At 48.1% G+C, this 18110-nt stretch overlaps 1 protein-coding gene across 1 annotated transcript in view; it reads right to left on the bottom strand.

Annotated features, from left to right (window-relative positions):
- CPNE2 (copine 2) overlaps positions 1 to 9442 on the bottom strand; it is an 80781-nt gene extending 71339 nt beyond the window's left edge. The window contains exon 1 of the mRNA XM_083164796.1: positions 9010 to 9442. The gene's annotated coding sequence lies outside the window, so the exon portion shown is untranslated. The remainder of the gene's footprint in view (positions 1 to 9009) is intronic.
- Positions 9443 to 18110: the final 8668 nt, after the last annotated feature.

Here is an 18110-nt window from a genome sequence, read left to right as displayed (position 1 = left end):
ACACTCACCGATGCGTTCGCTCAATAGTTAACTCGTCATAATGCGCACAGTAGAAAAGTCAGTCCAGGATTACGAACAGTGGAAAGACTGGCCGGATGCTGATTGGCTGGTTTCTCTCAGCCAATCAGCATCCAGCCAGTCTTTTCAAAATGCGTTTTCAAATTCAGCAATGCTTCCCTCCCCGCCGTCCGGCATATAGCGCTACAAGCTCCCAGCTGCCACTGCCTGGACGTCGCTTCCCAGCCAATGCCACCCGTATCCTCTGCTTGGACACCGCTGCCCAGCCACCTGGACTCCGCTGCCCGGATTCCCACTGCTGCACATAGGTGCGTGCCGGTGGTGCTTCACCGCTGGGACACACCTGTGGATCGGACAGACACATCGCGATTGCTAAACAGCACCCGCGATGTGCCACTGATGGGTCTGATCCAATAGATTTAATGTACAGCCCGTCCGACCTCCCCACTTCGACCCGATGAGCACGGGACCACGCATCGGGTCAGAGGGATGTCAGACACATTTCTCGAATCGGCCAAGTGTATGGGCGCCTTTAAATTGTACCATAGATGGAGTTTAGGTGGTTAGTCAGTAAGCAAAAGCTTTCTCTTATGGGCAAAACCATGTTGTGCTGCAGGTGGGGCAGATGCAACATGTGCAGAGTTCTGCAGACACCTGCCATCATCACCTTCTATACAATGCAATGACAAAGCATGCAGTGTCACACTTCAAAATGCCGGAGGAATGCTGCATTACAGGGGAGCAGCCAGTTCCCTGCCCTAAAAGACCTTCAGTAATATGCTGAAAGGCCACAATAGTCACCCATGAATGCAAACTGACTCACACCGCAACTACAAGACACCGTCAGCCGCACAGCTCCCCGATCAGGCCATGTCATGCACTCATTTACCCTGAGGGCACGGCCTGCAAGTGTATTGGATCCAATCCAGCCCTGTTCACCAGCATGCGCACCTGTGATGAGAATAATAGAAGCAACATCAATACAACCATTAGTTATGACCGGGCAAGGGAGGGATTTACTGATCCCTACCTAGTGATCATTCTAGCACCGGAAATCTTTCCATAACGTTTCAGTGCCTCTTTCTTGCCTAGGGTGTCGCTCTCTGCTGTGGTGCATTTAGTACACTCTGGTCTGTATTTCAATGCTGAGGTAGAGACCAGACCTGTGCTAGAAGGGGTGTGGTACAGGGGTCCAACAGTCGGGATCCCGACAGTCATTAGCCCGACGCCGGGATCCCGACTAGCCGGACCCTGACAGCATGGTGAGCGCAACTGCTGCGGGCACGGTGGCTACGCGAGCCACCTATTCTATTCTCCCTCTATGGGGGTCGTGGACCCCCACGAGGGAAAATAGCAGACGGCCATCGGGAACCCGGCTGTCAGTGTTTTGACAGTCGGGATCCCGACGTTGGGTAAATACCTGTTGGGAACCCGACTGTCGGGACCCTGTCCGGCACCCGCTAGAAGCACCAAACCAAAGAGCATCAACCCAGGTAGGAAAGAAGAACTACATGGGTTTTGAAAGCTGCACTGTGCTAAAATGAACACTACCTTAGGGATGACCATCGTTGCCATTGCCATCAATGGTTGCCATCGATGGCAACCATTGCCATCAATGGTTGCCATCGATGGCAATAGTGCAACTGGCCATCAATATTGGCATACTATGAAAATGGATGACCATCAATGTTTTTATCTATCGATGGTCACCCATTTTCTATGACTGATTGGCCTGTGGGCCAATTAAAATATGGGGACAGGGCTTCATGGTTCTTGGGGGAGGAGCTATACTCTGTGTCCCGGGCCCCTGGGGGGGGGGGGGGGGGAATATTAGTTTATGCTTGACATCGATGGAGGAAAACCATCTGATCCCTTCACTACCTACCCAACAGGATGATTACTCCTAGTATAACCATGTGCTCCTGATGGCTGGGGAAGTGCTGTGGATAGGCTGGGACAGAACAAAGTATAACTTTAGCTATCGCTATAGTGAAGACAAAACACCAAACAAACACCACCACAGTACAGTATATTACAGCTGGGAACAATATACTGTAACATTGCCACAAGTATTATTAGTAAGCCATGTGCAGCACTCATAAGGGGCATACACACAGGGCAATTTGAACTCCATTTCTAAGCACATGCATACCAGGGGCCGTAGACATGTGCAGTCAATTAATAATGGTCAGTCCTGCAAATTTGCAGCCGCGCAATCAGGTCTGAATAACCCCCTTAGATGCGTAACATACATTTAAAATAACTATAAAACAACTTTATCTGTATTACTCTGGTTTATACAGCGTTGACATAAATCATAAAGGCATGGTTGACAGTCAGTAGGGCAACCCGATATAGTCAACATTGAAAGGTCGACTGGGTTAAAAGGTCAAGGTAGACGATCGGAAAAGGTCAACAGGGTAAAAAAAAAAGGTTCAAACATGAAACCCAGTGGCGTAAGTTTGTCCCAGTTGCCCGGAGGCAAAATGAATATTGGTGCCCCCCCCCCAACACACACACACACGTTATTCAAAATATATTTAGTCTGTTAGGAAATGAGAAAGAGAAAGAGAAAGAGAAAGAGAAAGAGAAAGAGAAAGAGAAAGAGAAGAGAGAGAGAGAGAGAGAGAGAGAGAGAGAGAGAGAGAGAGAGAGAGAGAGAGAGAGCGCACACACACACACACACACATATACATTATATATATATATATATATATATATATATATATATATATATATATATATATATATATATATATATATATATATATATATATATATATATATATATATATATATATATATATATATATATATATATATATATATATATATATATATATATATATATATATATACACATCCAAGGATCCCCGCAGGGAAAGAACGGCACTCAGGAGACAAACAGCTTGTTAACGTAGCTTATATTAAAGCATAGAGGACGTTTCGGGGTATGAGCCCCTTCATCAGCTCTTACCTACAGCAATTGAACATACATAAAGTGCACAAATATATACTCACAAACAGACATCCCCCGGCAGACAGGACACGCCGCCTGTCCTCCTCCGCTCTGGCCGGAACATCGCGCAGCTTCCTGCTACCGCCCAATGACACGCAGCTAGTTGCCAAGCAACTTCAAGCTTGCGTGTCATCTATGCAGGAAACGAAGGCAGCACAAATCCCTGACACCAGGCGGACGGGGATAGCGCAGCGAATCCTGCCTGCCGGACAAAATACAAAAAAGAAAAAAGATGTAATTGGCTCCACAATGATTCGCAGCATAGCATCATAGCAGATAACTAACCTTAGCCAGCTGAGTCCGGAACAAGGAGATGCCTCACGGGCTCATCATACCAAGGGTTTAGAAATACCGCAGTTAGCCTGCTGCAGCGCTGTGGGCACTTTAATACACCTTAAACATAAAAAATATTAACAAGTGATTATTGACAATATAGTATAAAAATACATGATACTGACTCACTAAATACAAAAAGTGGATATACATAAGAAAAAACTAAGAATGAAACAAGGTAATAATTTTACAAGGTAATAATTTTACATGAGACTGTTCCAATTTAATTTATCATTTAATCCATTGGGACGTGTGGTACCCAGTCTAAAAATCCATTTGGATTCTAAGGTCAACAATTTTTTTGCCCTATTACCACCCCTCATACTTTCCTTTACATGATCTATAATAAAGTACTTAAGGGAGGTGATGGGATGACCAAGTGATTTAAAGTGTCTGGGTATGTTTGATATCCGATCTGTCTTTACATGTAAGACGTCCCACGTGGTGTATGTGATTGTATGCCCGTGTGGACTGTATTACATTGGACAGACTACCCGCCCCTTTCGCGATCGCATGGCTATGCATCGCTCTGACATCGGCCTATCCAATGCAGGCAGACAAATTGATAGACCGATACCCAGACACTTTAAATCACTTGGTCATCCCATCACCTCCCTTAAGTACTTTATTATAGATCATGTAAAGGAAAGTATGAGGGGTGGTAATAGGGCAAAAAAATTGTTGACCTTAGAATCCAAATGGATTTTTAGACTGGGTACCACACGTCCCAATGGATTAAATGATAAATTAAATTGGAACAGTCTCATGTAAAATTATTACCTTGTAAAATTATTACCTTGTTTCATTCTTAGTTTTTTCTTATGTATATCCACTTTTTGTATTTAGTGAGTCAGTATCATGTATTTTTATACTATATTGTCAATAATCACTTGTTAATATTTTTTATGTTTAAGGTGTATTAAAGTGCCCACAGCGCTGCAGCAGGCTAACTGCGGTATTTCTAAACCCTTGGTATGATGAGCCCGTGAGGCATCTCCTTGTTCCGGACTCAGCTGGCTAAGGTTAGTTATCTGCTATGATGCTATGCTGCGAATCATTGTGGAGCCAATTACATCTTTTTTCTTTTTTGTATTTTGTCCGGCAGGCAGGATTCGCTGCGCTATCCCCGTCCGCCTGGTGTCAGGGATTTGTGCTGCCTTCGTTTCCTGCATAGATGACACGCAAGCTTGAAGTTGCTTGGCAACTAGCTGCGTGTCATTGGGCGGTAGCAGGAAGCTGCGCGATGTTCCGGCCAGAGCGGAGGAGGACAGGCGGCGTGTCCTGTCTGCCGGGGGATGTCTGTTTGTGAGTATATATTTGTGCACTTTATGTATGTTCAATTGCTGTAGGTAAGAGCTGATGAAGGGGCTCATACCCCGAAACGTCCTCTATGCTTTAATATAAGCTACGTTAACAAGCTGTTTGTCTCCTGAGTGCCGTTCTTTCCCTGCGGGGATCCTTGGATGTATATGTATTATTCTCTGGCACCTGGAGCAAGTTGTTCATGTTGGGATTCGAGTGCCGGCAGATTTGGAGCAGTATATATATATATATATATATATATATATATATATATATATATATATATATATATATATATATATATATATATATATATATATATATATATATATATATATATATATATATATACACAGGTTGAGTATCCCGTATCCAAAATGCTCGGGACCAGGAGAATTTTGGATAACGGATTATTCCGTATTTCGGAATATTTTAATATTTCAATGATGTATTTTGAAGTATCTTGCATGTATGCTGTATAAACACATAATATACACACAAATATATTTTATTACCACATAAAATACACACAAATATATTTTAATTGTTCAAAAAACAAGGTTTCAAAACGTGAAACAAAATGTGTGTACTATCTCAGCACTGAATTTGAATGCCAAGCAATCATTGTCTTGCACATATATAGTGCCAGTTACATATCATGTCCCCAGTGATGCTGTTACAAATGTCCCCAGTGAGTTTTTAGCAAAAAAAAAAAATTTTTTCACTTTCTGGAATGTCCGTATTTCGGAATAATTCGGATAACGGATACGGGATACTCGACCTGTATATATATACATACACACACACATATATATATATTTATTTCAGAACTCAGCCACAGAAGCGATTTTAATGGCTTTCAATTAATGGTTTTAAACTGGCAGTGGTGCAGAGTTGCCCCCTTGAGAGCAGGAGCCAGGCGGTAGATGACTCCCTTGGCTCCCAGAGTTCTTCCTCTGATGAAACCGCCAACTTGCAAAATGAGTGACACAATATTTTTCCGTTTTTCGGTGCCGCTTCCTCCGTCAAATCGCGTGGAACCCTAATAAGTGTACTATGTCCCCGCGCTTCAGTCGAGGTGCTGTGCTACGCTACCTCTGTGCCTGGTACAGGATACTATTCCCATTCATAGTCCACATTGATGGAAAATGATGGAAGTTTCATTTCTATTTAGTTATTTTTTTAAATCCACCCAACAAAGTTATGCCGACCGAACGCGTGACGGTCGCGGTCATGCCATCCATGCTTCGGACACAGCGCCTCACTGCGCTCACCGCACTATTATATTCCCCCTCCTATTATGGGATACGGTCACTAGGTCTACAAGCATTGGGTCGACATGACTGAAGGTTGACGTTGGGTTAGGTCGACAGGGTCATTAGGTCGACATGGGGAAGGTCGACAGTCAAAAGGTCAACATTAAGCCGACAGGTGGTATTTCATGGACTACCATCCGCTAGGGCATGGTGGGAGGATAAAATTGTGTGCCCGAAGCATGGCGCGCTAAAACGCGGTGCTACGTTTCAGTGTCCATGTCGACTGTCGAAATTCAGTACAAAAAAAAGTGAAAAACCCCCATGTCAACCTTTGGACTGTCGAACTTCCCCATGTCGACCTAATGCTTGTTTTGAACTAATGACCCTGTCAGCCTAACCCATGTCGACCTTCAGTCATGACAACCTAGTTTCTGTCTATCCGCAGACCCCCCACCACCATTGAAAACAGGGCTGAAATGTCAGATTACTCCAGCACTATATGTGTACAACACCACGCAGTATGCAAGCGCTATAGGACAGCCTATTGCGTAGAGTTTTAGTAATAATACAAACGGATAAGCCTTCGTAATTGTGACTTCTATCTTCCACCCAGCTGTAACACTTGCGTTATTAGAAGGAGACAGATTTTTGGCTCTGGATATCTATGGAATGGATTCAATCCAAATATCGCACAAGGCTGCCATAATCACTCTCACCCTGGCATGGTATGCCCGCAAGCCTTGAGGCACTGAGAGGCAAAGGGTGGGGTGACCAGGTCTCCAGATGATATGCTGGCGTAACATAAGAAAAAAAAATTGAATTTTTGAATCAAATATGCAGAAATGTTCCTTTCCACTATATAGTCTTCGCCCTCCCTTCCCCCACTCACTGGACACTACGCCTGCACCTCACGCATCGCGTTTTTTGGCTACAACTGGCGGCACTAGGACTATGCCCCTTCAATGCTTCACATCACACTGTGCGTCATGGGTTGTCACATAGCACTCAGCAGTGGCCATTATTTCCTGAAGGTGCACAAAAGCAGACACAAGGCAAGAAGCTGACGACATGACGATAAATGTATAGCAAGTAACCGACTATAGGGACGTACAGATAAAGCACACTCTCTGTTTAGTTGCATCGCATAGAGATCAGTGTGGGAAGGTCTGCAGCGCTGGCAGAGCACATGGACAGACTGTCACACCGGTCCACCCTGTTTGGCTTCAGATTACTTCCTACATTTAGGTAGTAAACAGATGTGAGCTCACTGTGGTGGAGATACATAGGATTTCACAGTTTTTAGTCTGTGCTACATGGGGCTTCCAGCAAGCCCAGCGCATGGGAAACAAGGGACCCTTTGTACACACAGTAGCACAGGGAAAGTAGTGACAGCCCTGCAGATGGAACACGTGTGCAACTCAAGGTTTACTGCAAGTGCTTTGCAGGACATACAGCAAGTGACACATGCTGCAGGGGTACACTATGTCACTAACGGCTGACTACAGGGGCACACTATGTCACTAACGGTTGACTACAGGGGTACACTATGTCACTAACGGTTGACTACAGGGGTACACTATGTCACTAACGGCTGACTACAGGGGCACACTATGTCACTAACGGTTGACTACAGGGGTACACTATGTCACTAACGGCTGACTACAGGGGTACACTATGTCACTAACGGTTGACTACAGGGGTACACTATGTCACTAACGGGTGACTACGGGGGTACACTATGTCACTAACGGCTGACTACAGGGGTACACTATGTCACTAACGGCTCACTACAGGGGTACACTATGTCACTAACGGCTGACTACAGGGGTACACTATGTCACTAACGGCTGACTACAGGGGTACACTATGTCACTAACGGCTGACTACAGGGGTACACTATGTCACTAACGGCTGACTACAGGGGTACACTATGTCACTAACGGCTGACTACAGGGGTACACTATGTCACTAACGGCTGACTACAGGGGTACGCCATGTCACTAATGGCTGACTACAGGGGTGCTCCATGTCACTAATGGCTGATTACAGGGGTGCTCCATGTCACTAATGGCTGCCTACAGGGGTGAGCCATGTCACTGATGGCGGCCTACAGGGGTGCGCCATGTCACTGATGGCGGCCTACAGGGGTGCGCCATGTCACTGATGGCTGCCTACAGGGGGACAGCACAGTATTTCAATAATTGCATAGTAGATGAACGCAAATACCACAATTATCTAAACAAAGCAAAGTGCACTGATGGCGTCTACTGGGACAGCCGACTGGCAAATGCAAACTGATGTTGGCCACTCTATACAGAGGGCCAATGGTGCACTGAAGGCAGTCGCTCTGCAGGAATGATTGACTGTGCACTGAAGGAGGCTTACAGGTACAGCCAAGAGCTCACTGGAGGCTTACAGGTACAGCCAAGAGCTCACTGGTGGTGGACTACAGGTACAGCCAAGAGCTCACTGGTGGTGGACTACAGGTACAGCCAAGAGCTCACTGGTGGTGGTCTACAGGTACAGCCAAGAGCTCACTGGTGGTGGACTACAGGTACAGCCAAGAGCTCACTGGTGGTGGACTACAGGTACAGCCAAGAGCTCACTGGTGGTGGACTACAGGTAAAGCCAAGAGCTCACTGGTGGTGGACTACAGGTAAAGCCAAGAGCTCACTGGTGGTGGACTACAGGTACAGCCAAGAGCTCACTGGTGGTGGACTACAGGTACAGCCAAGAGCTCACTGGTGGTGGACTACAGGTACAGCCAAGAGCTCACTGGTGGTGGACTACAGGTACAGCCAAGAGCTCACTGGTGGTGGACTACAGGTACAGCCAAGAGCTCACTGGTGGTGGACTACAGGTACAGCCAAGAGCTCACTATTGGTGAACAACAGGCACAGCCAAGAGCTCACTGGTGGACTCCATAATATAGTAGAAGTGGAGTCAGAGGATCCAACAGACACATAATACAGGCTACTACTGCGTATCACATAGAGGCACCGCACCTCATACCTCACTAATGGAGGCACCACACACAGCGCGATGCATGGTAGTATTGGGGGCAGCCAGGTTCTTACTCACAGTTCAGGCTCTAACCGGAGACCCCGGATCCGAGGAGCAAGTCCATGTAGTACCGGCCCGGGTGGGCAGCCGGCGTTGGTCTCCCCGGTAACGGTCCCTCCCAGCTGTCACTGCCCCGTGCAGCGCTCTCTCTCCCGGCTGTCACTTCCCCGTGCAGCGCTCTCTATCTTCTGGCTGTCACTCAGCGCTCTCTGCTGCAGCACATGTGACAGCTGCTGCTTCTCTCTCTCTATGACATCTCTCTCAGCTCCTGTGTGACTGTCTCTCTGATATCCGGAGTGTGAGCTCTCTCTCTCTCGCAGGCAGCCCGCGCGCCGTCTCCTCCCTCTGGGTGGGAATAGAGTATAACACGGGCACGAGTAGACTTTGTACACTTTCCGTGATCCACCCTGCTCCCACCAGCCCACTCTGATCCCTGCACTGTCTGTGCGCCCTACGCTGTGCCTGCCCCGGCAGCCCAACACTGCCCCCTCCGGTCACTGACGCTGACTACTCACTGACACACTACTGCTAACCCTCTACTACTCACTGACACACTGCTAACCCTCTAATTACTGACACACTACTAACCCTCTACTCACTGACATACTGCCCCCCCCTCTACTCACTGACACACTGTTAGCCCTCTACTCACTGTCACACTGCTAACCCTCTACTCACTGACACACTGCTAACCCTCTACTTACTGACTCACTACTAACCCTCTACTCACTGACATACTGCCCCCCCCTCTACTCACTGACACACTGGCCACCACCCCTCTACTCACTGTCACACTGCCCCCCCCCCCTCCCCCTCTACTCACTGACACACTGCTAACCCTCTACTCACTGACACACTGTTAACCCTCTACTTACTGACACACTACTAACCCTCTACTTACTGACACACTACTAACCCTCTACTCACTGACATACTGCCCCCCCCCCTCTACTCACTGACACACTGTTAGCCCTCTACTCACTGTCACACTGCTAACCCTCTACTCACTGACACACTGCTAACCCTCTACTTACTGACTCACTACTAACCCTCTACTCACTGACATACTGCCCCCCCCTCTACTCACTGACACACTGTTAGCCCTCTACTCACTGACACACTGCCCCCCCTCTACTCACTGACACACTACTAACTCTCTACTCACTGACACACCGCCGCCGCCCCCCTCTACTCACTGACACACTGTTAGCCCTGTACTTACTGTCACACTGCCCACCACCCCTCTACTCACTGACACACACTACTAACCCACTGACACACTGCTCACCCTCTACTCACTGACACACTGTTTTATTAAGTGATGGTCCCATTCATCTGACGTCTGTCCTGTGTGCCGCACCACCATACCTGGGTACAGGGCCGGCGCTACCCACTCAGCAGCTCCTGCAAAGCAGGGAGGCACCATGCTGAAAAGGCGCTGTCTCCCTCCCTGCTCTGCTAAAGCTGCCTCAGCCCTCACTGTCACTGCCTCCTGCACGCCGCCTGCAGCGCCTGTCTGACAGCAGATGGCAGTATGGAGAGGCTGAGCAGCTCCCTGCACCTCCTCCTAAGACCTGCCCCCTCTTCCTCACGGACACTTGCGCTGAGGCATGTAGCGCTGTCTGTGAATGCCTGAATGACATGTCATGTCCGGATCCGCCCCCTACCCATTGCTCCCTGCGCCTGTCAGCTGTCAATCAAAAGGCGAACAGGCAGCAGCGCCGCCTCCCCTTCCTTCCCTCTTCTCAGTGTGCTGTGCCAGTGCCACTGCCAGTCCTCAACACTCCGCCCCCTCTATCTCCTCCCCTCTTCTTCCATCTCCTCCATCTCTCCCCTCCTTTCCCCCTCAGTCACGAGTACTTTTTGTACTGCTTTCGGATCGCATCGCACACACACACTGCATGCATGCCGTGCGATGCGATCTAGCCCATAACATATGCGATTCTCGCAGCGTGTATGTGCACCTTTAGTGCCTGCAACATTTTGCGGACACAGCACTGAGATGGTGTATGCATACATGTACATGCACCCGATATCCTCCATAAGATCGCATGTTGCATACACTCCCACAATCGGGCTGCAGCTTGTTGCAATGGCAATGTGAAAGGGCACAAAATGTATGGTTTGCAGGAGGGCGCCGGACACCCTAGCACCAGCCCTGCCTGGGTATCTAACATTCCAGTTATTAATGATACATAGGCTGAAAGCAAAATTTTAGTAGTTCAGCCAGAAGCCTGTAGTCTTCCCAGAACGGATGGTTTCAGGAGATCAGCAACTTGTGGTTGGGGATATTATTACGCATCTAATATTAGAAACAGAAATGCGCTCACTCATAAACTTTCTAAATAAAAACACTGTTCAATGTAAGTCTTTAAATGAATGTAGAGTTCAATGAATCAGCTATGGAGACCATTATATCATCTTTTCCAGGACTAAAGTAAACCTTATAGGCAGGCAAGGTGTTTAGCATCACCCTGCAAACTATACATTTGTTCCCTCCCATACATTACAAAGGTACAGTGCGCTCCAAAAGAAAGAGGTGTGGTCTCACCAGGAAGGAATGTAACCACACAATAGTACCCCCATTTAAAATTATGCCACCTTGTAGCACAATATTACACAGCACATAGGGCCTTATTCTAGTTCACTCTTTGCGGCAAATTCCTTCGTAGCTGGACAAAACCATGTGCACTGCAGGGGGGCAGATGTAACATGTGCAGAGAGATTTAGCTTTGGGTGAGTTATTTTGTTTCTGTGCAGGGAAAATACTGACTGCTTTATTTTTACACTGCAATATAGATCTCACTTTGAAGAAAAACCCCACCCAAATCTAATTCTCTCTGTACATGTTACATCTGCCCCACATGCAGTGCACATGTTTTTGTCCAGCTAAGAAGGAATTTGTCTCTAAGAGTGAATTTGAATAAGGCCCATAGTGCCACATTATTCCAAAAGTAGCAATGCCGTTTATACACATAATGCACACAGTAGTAATGACCCTTACACATAATGCACACAGTAGTAATGCCCCTTACACATAATACACACAGTAGTAATGCCCCTTACACATAATGCACACAGTAGTAATGCCCAGTGGCGTAACTACATTTTGGGCGCCCCCCCCCGCCGTTAAAGGGAGGGCGCCCAGCCACTCACCCGCCGCTCCCCCAGGTAGCCGTCAATGCAGGTGGGGGGGATGCTGCGAGGCGGCTGGGGGGACGGACGCTGCGGGGGACACAGAGGCGGAAATTACTTACAGCTGAGCCGGGCAGGGGGAGCCGGGAGCTGTCACTGTCAGTACGGAAGGAAAAAAAAAAGCCCATACAATGAATGGGCAGCCTGTGATTGGCTGAGCGCTCTCTCAGCCAGTCAGCAATTGGCTGAGAGAGCGCTCAGCAGCCAATCACAGGCTGCCCATTCATTGTATGAGCTTTTTTTTTCTTCTTCAGTACAGACAGCTCCCGGCTCCCCCTGCCCGGCTCAGCTGTAAGTAATTGCCGCAGCTGTGTCCCCCCAGCCGCCTCGCAGCGTCCCCCCCACCTGCACAGGTAAAGACTGGGGATGGTGCGGCGGGCGGCGGGGTGTAACGTTACTATAGCACTGCAGCCCCCGGCGCCCGCACATGCATAGCGCCCCCCCGCGGTCGCGGGGGCTGCGGTGCTATAGTTACGCCCCTGGTAATGCCCCTTACACATAATGCACACAGTAGTAATGCCCCTTACACATAATGCACACAGTAGTAATGCCCCTTACACATAATACACACAGTAGTAATGCCCCTTACACATAATGCACACAGTAGTAATTCCCCTTACACATAATGCACACAGTAGTAATGCCCCTTACACATAATACACACAGTAGTAATGCCCCTTACACATAATACACACAGTAGTAATGCCCTTTACACATAATGCACACAGTAGTAATTCCCCTTACACATAATGCACACAGTAGTAATGCCCCTTACACATAATGCCCACAGTAGCAGTGCTACTTATACAAATGATACCAACAAGACTAGTGCCGCTTACCCATGAACGAACACCCCTGCCACTGCAAGAATACCCGTGGTTTCATGCAAATGGATGTGTACGCATACACATCCATTCTCATGTGGCCGTACGGGTGAAATATCATGTGACGTCAGCGGCCCGCCCCATGCAGGCTTCAACACGCCTGCATTCGCATGGGGACACCCAGTGTTTTTCTGGGCATACCCACCATTTTTGTGGGCATGCCCAAGGAAATGCTGTGACAGCCCACAAACCACCCCCTTCCCACCCCGTACCAACGCCTCAGCGAGTGTGATACTTGCTGAAGGATTTGCACAGTGCGTCTGTACATGCGTATGTTAGCAAAAACACATGCGCACACATCCACCATCGGTCCCCGGACCGAATTCATTAATATACGAGTCAACTGGAATCACCCCCATGGTGTATCGTATGGAGTTCTGCCACCCTGAAGGGTTTCCGCGCAGCTCACAGGGGGATTGCAGGTGACCCTCAGAGAAGTCGCACTTATATCTCTTTGCTTATCTCAAAATATATCCCCACCCGACCTCTCCGCTCTGCACAAGATCTGCGTCTCTCATCCACACTCATTACTCGCTCCCACTTACACTTGCAGGATTTTTGTCGGGCAACACTCCAAACGTTCAACCGTTCCCTGAAAACTCACCTCTTCAGGCAAGCCTATCATATTCCAGAACCCCCACACCTCCACTTGCAACCTCCACTTGCATTCATATCTAATTGCATCCCATTAGGCCTGTCTTGTAATCTGGTGGGACTGCCATGCTATGGAATTCTATCATGTATCCCTCCTATTATCCCTATAGATTGTAAGCTTGCGAGCAGGGCCCTCCTACCTCCATGTTGGTTTGTTAGGTACTTGTGTAGTTTCACGGCGCCACTAGATAGGATACTAGATCTTATACGATTTAGTATGCGATTTGACATCAGATATCACATAAGATATAGTATAAGATTTACTATCCATTTCATTACCTCACTATCCACTAGGGCGTGGAGTTGATTTTATATAGCGTGGCGAGCGCAGCGAGCCACCGAGCCCGAAGCGTGGCGAGCGGACACGGATGTTGTTTCAAAGCAAGTCACCAATATCGCATGCCATTTGCATGCAATTCTATAAAATACATTCCGTGTACCCTCGCGGGGCTCGCTGCGCTCACCACGCTTCGAGCTCGGTGGCTCGCTGCACTCGCCACGCTTTATAAAATCAGCTCCACGCCCTAGTGGATAGTGGGGTAATGAAATGGATAGTAAATCTTATACTATATCTTATGCGATATCTGATGTCAAATCGCATACTAAATCATATAAGATCTAGTATCCTATCTAGTGGCGCCGTGAAACTACACAAGTACCGTTTGTTATTACCCAGTTTGGTCTATCACTGTTTCCAATTGTAAAGCGCAACGGAATCTGCTGCGCTATATAAGAAGCGATAAATAAATAAATAAAATAAAGTATGGCCAGCTTTAAACTGTTCATCATGTAGTGCCGGGATGGCTATTTGGCCATACTAAAACTGTTGCAGGGCATGCTGGGATGTTTAGTTCAACAACAGCTGGAGGGCCAAAGGTGTCCTATCCCTTTAATAGTGTAATCAATCATTCTGTATATAGTGGCATTTCTCCTGCAAATTCCATTTATTACTGTAAATGTGAGCTGCCATATTGTTTTCACTGTTATGAATAAATGGTACTCTTTACCTAGATGGGCGCCAGCGATTGAAATCGCGGGCGTAAAAATCGCGGTCATCGCGGGCATCGCGGGTAAATCGGGATGCCCGCGATGACCTCGATGACCGCGATTTTCCCATAGGGAACAATGTTAAAAAGGCTGATTGACCGCGATTTTACTGTTAAATGCCTCAATGGACCCGATTTGGCCATAGGAATCAATGTTAAATGGGCCACAGAGCCCAAATAGGCACAATTAACCCTTAAATGTCCCCCCCAATTTTTAACGGCACCCCACGATCCACGCCAACCCGAAGCGTGGCGAGCGCAGCGAGCCCGCGAGGGGCGGCGGTACGCGTCCTCCGACCTTTTCATGCCCTACTATCCACTAGGGCGTGGAGTGAGAATAGAATAGTGTGGCGAGCGCAGCGAGCCACCGAGCCCGAAGCGTGGCGAGCGCAGCGAGCCCCGCGAGGGGACGCGGATACCTTCACAGGTAGACGCGTCCCCTCGCGGCCTTCACAGGTGTCGGCGTCGCCACGGACACCTGTGAAGCCCGCGAGGGGACGCGCATAACTGTGAAGGTATCCGCGTCCCCTCGCGGGGCTCGCTGCGCTCGCCACGCTTCGGGCTCGGTGGCTCGCTGCGCTCGCCACACTATTATATTCTCACACCACGCCCTAGTGGATAGTAGGGCATGAAAAGGTCAGAGGACGCGTACCGCCGCCCCTCGCGGGCTCGCTGCGCTCGCCACGCTTCGGGTTGGCGTGGATCGTGGGGTGGCGTTAAAAATTTGGGGGGACATTTAAGGGTTAATGGGCTCTGTGGCCCATTTAACATTGATTCCTATGGCCAAATCGGGTGGATTGAGCCATTTAACAGTAAAATCGGGTCCATCGCGCCTTTTAACATTGATTCCTATGGGAAATCGGGAGCATCGCGTCGCGGGCATCGCGGGTACATTTATGGTCGGCCGCGACGCGACCGACACGATTTCCATGTTTAACATTGGTTTCAATGGGAAATCGCGGGCATCGCGTCGGTCGCGTCGCGGCCATACATAAATGTACCCGCGATGCCCGCGACGGGCGCCCTTCTAGGTAAAGAGTACCAAAAAATGTATATATATTTTTTTTCCTTATGTAATTCTTTTTATTTTGTTTATTATACCGATATGGATGCTGTTAGCGTCTCTTCTGCGCCTTCGTAGCGTCGACATAGCACCGCACACACAATAATATAATAGACATTTATTATAAACCAAATCAAGTTTGAAGGTTTCCCTCGGATGCAAATTAAGAGGGTGACTCAGACCAGTGCGGAGTGGGCCAAATTCGGTCACCCGGCCGATGGTGGGGGTCTGCGCATGTGCACACCAACTGTGTCAATGCCTTTGGCGAGTACCACAATCACCAAGGCAGTCGCTCTGTCAGGGGCGGGCAGAGGGCTGGAGTGGGGGAATGGTCAGCATTTTGTGGGCGTTCCCCTGCGAATAGATGCGTGTCAATGCCTGCTCAGGGTGGGAGGCTGATGTCACATGAAATCAGCGCCCCCTCTCCCCCCAAAAATTTGCCAATCACCGGCCAAGATAAAAGTCAGCAAATGTAGGGACTCGTGCGGGCGGGGAGGGGGAAGGGGGGTCGCCCGGCTGGGTGACGGTGGTGTTTACCTGTTACCTTGGCTGTGAACATACACAGCCTAACGAATAGGTCCGAATCAGGCCCTAACTACGCATGCTATTTTTTGAAGCTTGAATTGATCAATGTGATGAAAATGAATATTTGGTGGTGTACCGTCGCTGCGGCGACATCCGCCCAGCATGCAACATTTCATCTGCGTAGTACAATAAAACGGTATGCCGTCATCAGATCTACCGTATGCAGTCATATGTCCACAGTCAAAAGGTCGACAACTATTGGTCAAAATGCCATCATGTTCAAAAGATCAACAGTCAGAATGTCGATATGGTCAAAGAGTCGACATGGAACAGATCTACTTGGAAAAAGGTAGACAGAAGTTTTAAAAACAATTTGAGCCAACATGTGTCGACAGGCGGTATTTCATACCCTACTTTCCACTGCGAAGTGGTGGGAGAATATAATAGTGTGCCGAGTGCATACAGCAGTGGTCAGGGAACTCGGTCCTCATTACCCCACACAGTGCATGTTTTGCTGGTAACCCAGCAGGTACTTGTTTCCTAGCACGGCGCCCATCGCATCGTATACCATAAGCCTTACGATGATATGCAATGCGACGCGATGGTACCCGATCTTATACAATTTAAAATCGTATACCATTGTATATGGCAAACAATGGCATACAATGCAATGAGATGCGATTTTAAATTGTATAAGCACCCCAATGGGTGTTTTCAATGTTAAATGGCCCCCTATAAGATTATTAATTGTATAAGCACCGTAATGGGTGCATACAATGTTAAAACCCCCCTCACGCCACCCCCACTATCAACGCCAACCCAAAGCGTGGCGAGCGGCGGCGGTACGCGTCCTCCGACCTTTTCATACCCTGACTATCCACATCGGCGTGGAGTTGATTTTATATAGTGTGGCGAGCGCAGCGAGCCCCGCGAGGGGACGCGAAATACATGTAAAGTAATACGCATCCCCTCGCGGGGCTCGCTATATAAAATCATCTCCACGCCGACGTGGATACTGGGGGTATCAAAAGGTCAGAGGATGCGTACCACCGCCCCTCGCGGGCATGCTGCGCTCGGAACACTTTGGCGTTGATCGTGGGGGTGCATTTAACATTGTAAGCAACCAATAGGGTGCTTATACAATTATAAATCGTATAGGTGGCCATTTAACATTGAAAACACCCATTAGGGTGCTTATACAATTTAAAATCGCATCGCATCGCATGCAGCTATATGGCATGCGATGCGATACAATGCATAAGATGCCATACGATTGAAAATCATGGGCGCCGTGCTAGGAAACAAGTACCCACATTTTATAAGGTCCGCAGGTGGAGCTAATTATCTCACTTGTGATTCTGTGAGGAGACCTGCAAAACATGCCCTGCGTGGGGCAATGAGGACGAGTTCCCTGACCACTGGCATAGAGGCACCGTACCCGAAGCATTCTGAGCGTTGCGAGCCATACAAGAGGATTCGGTAGACTTAGATGTGTCCATACCGACGTATGTTGACATAGACACCAACAAAAATGAAAAACTCATGTCAACCTTTTCCATGTCCACCTTTTGAATGTCAATCATGTGACCATGTCGAAATTTTGAATGTCGACCTTTTTGACCATGTCGACCTTATCACTGTTGACCTTTTGACCATGTCAACCTTGTGACTGTCGACCTTTTGACCCTGTCGACCTTGTGAATGTTGACCTTTTGACCCTGTTGACCAATAGTGGTCGACTAAGACATTGTA

Source organism: Crinia signifera, chromosome 11 (assembly GCF_055691185.1).
Source record: "Crinia signifera chromosome 11, ASM5569118v1, whole genome shotgun sequence".
Taxonomy (NCBI): Eukaryota; Metazoa; Chordata; class Amphibia; order Anura; family Myobatrachidae; genus Crinia; species Crinia signifera.
This window is presented reverse-complemented; position numbering and strand designations above follow the sequence as displayed.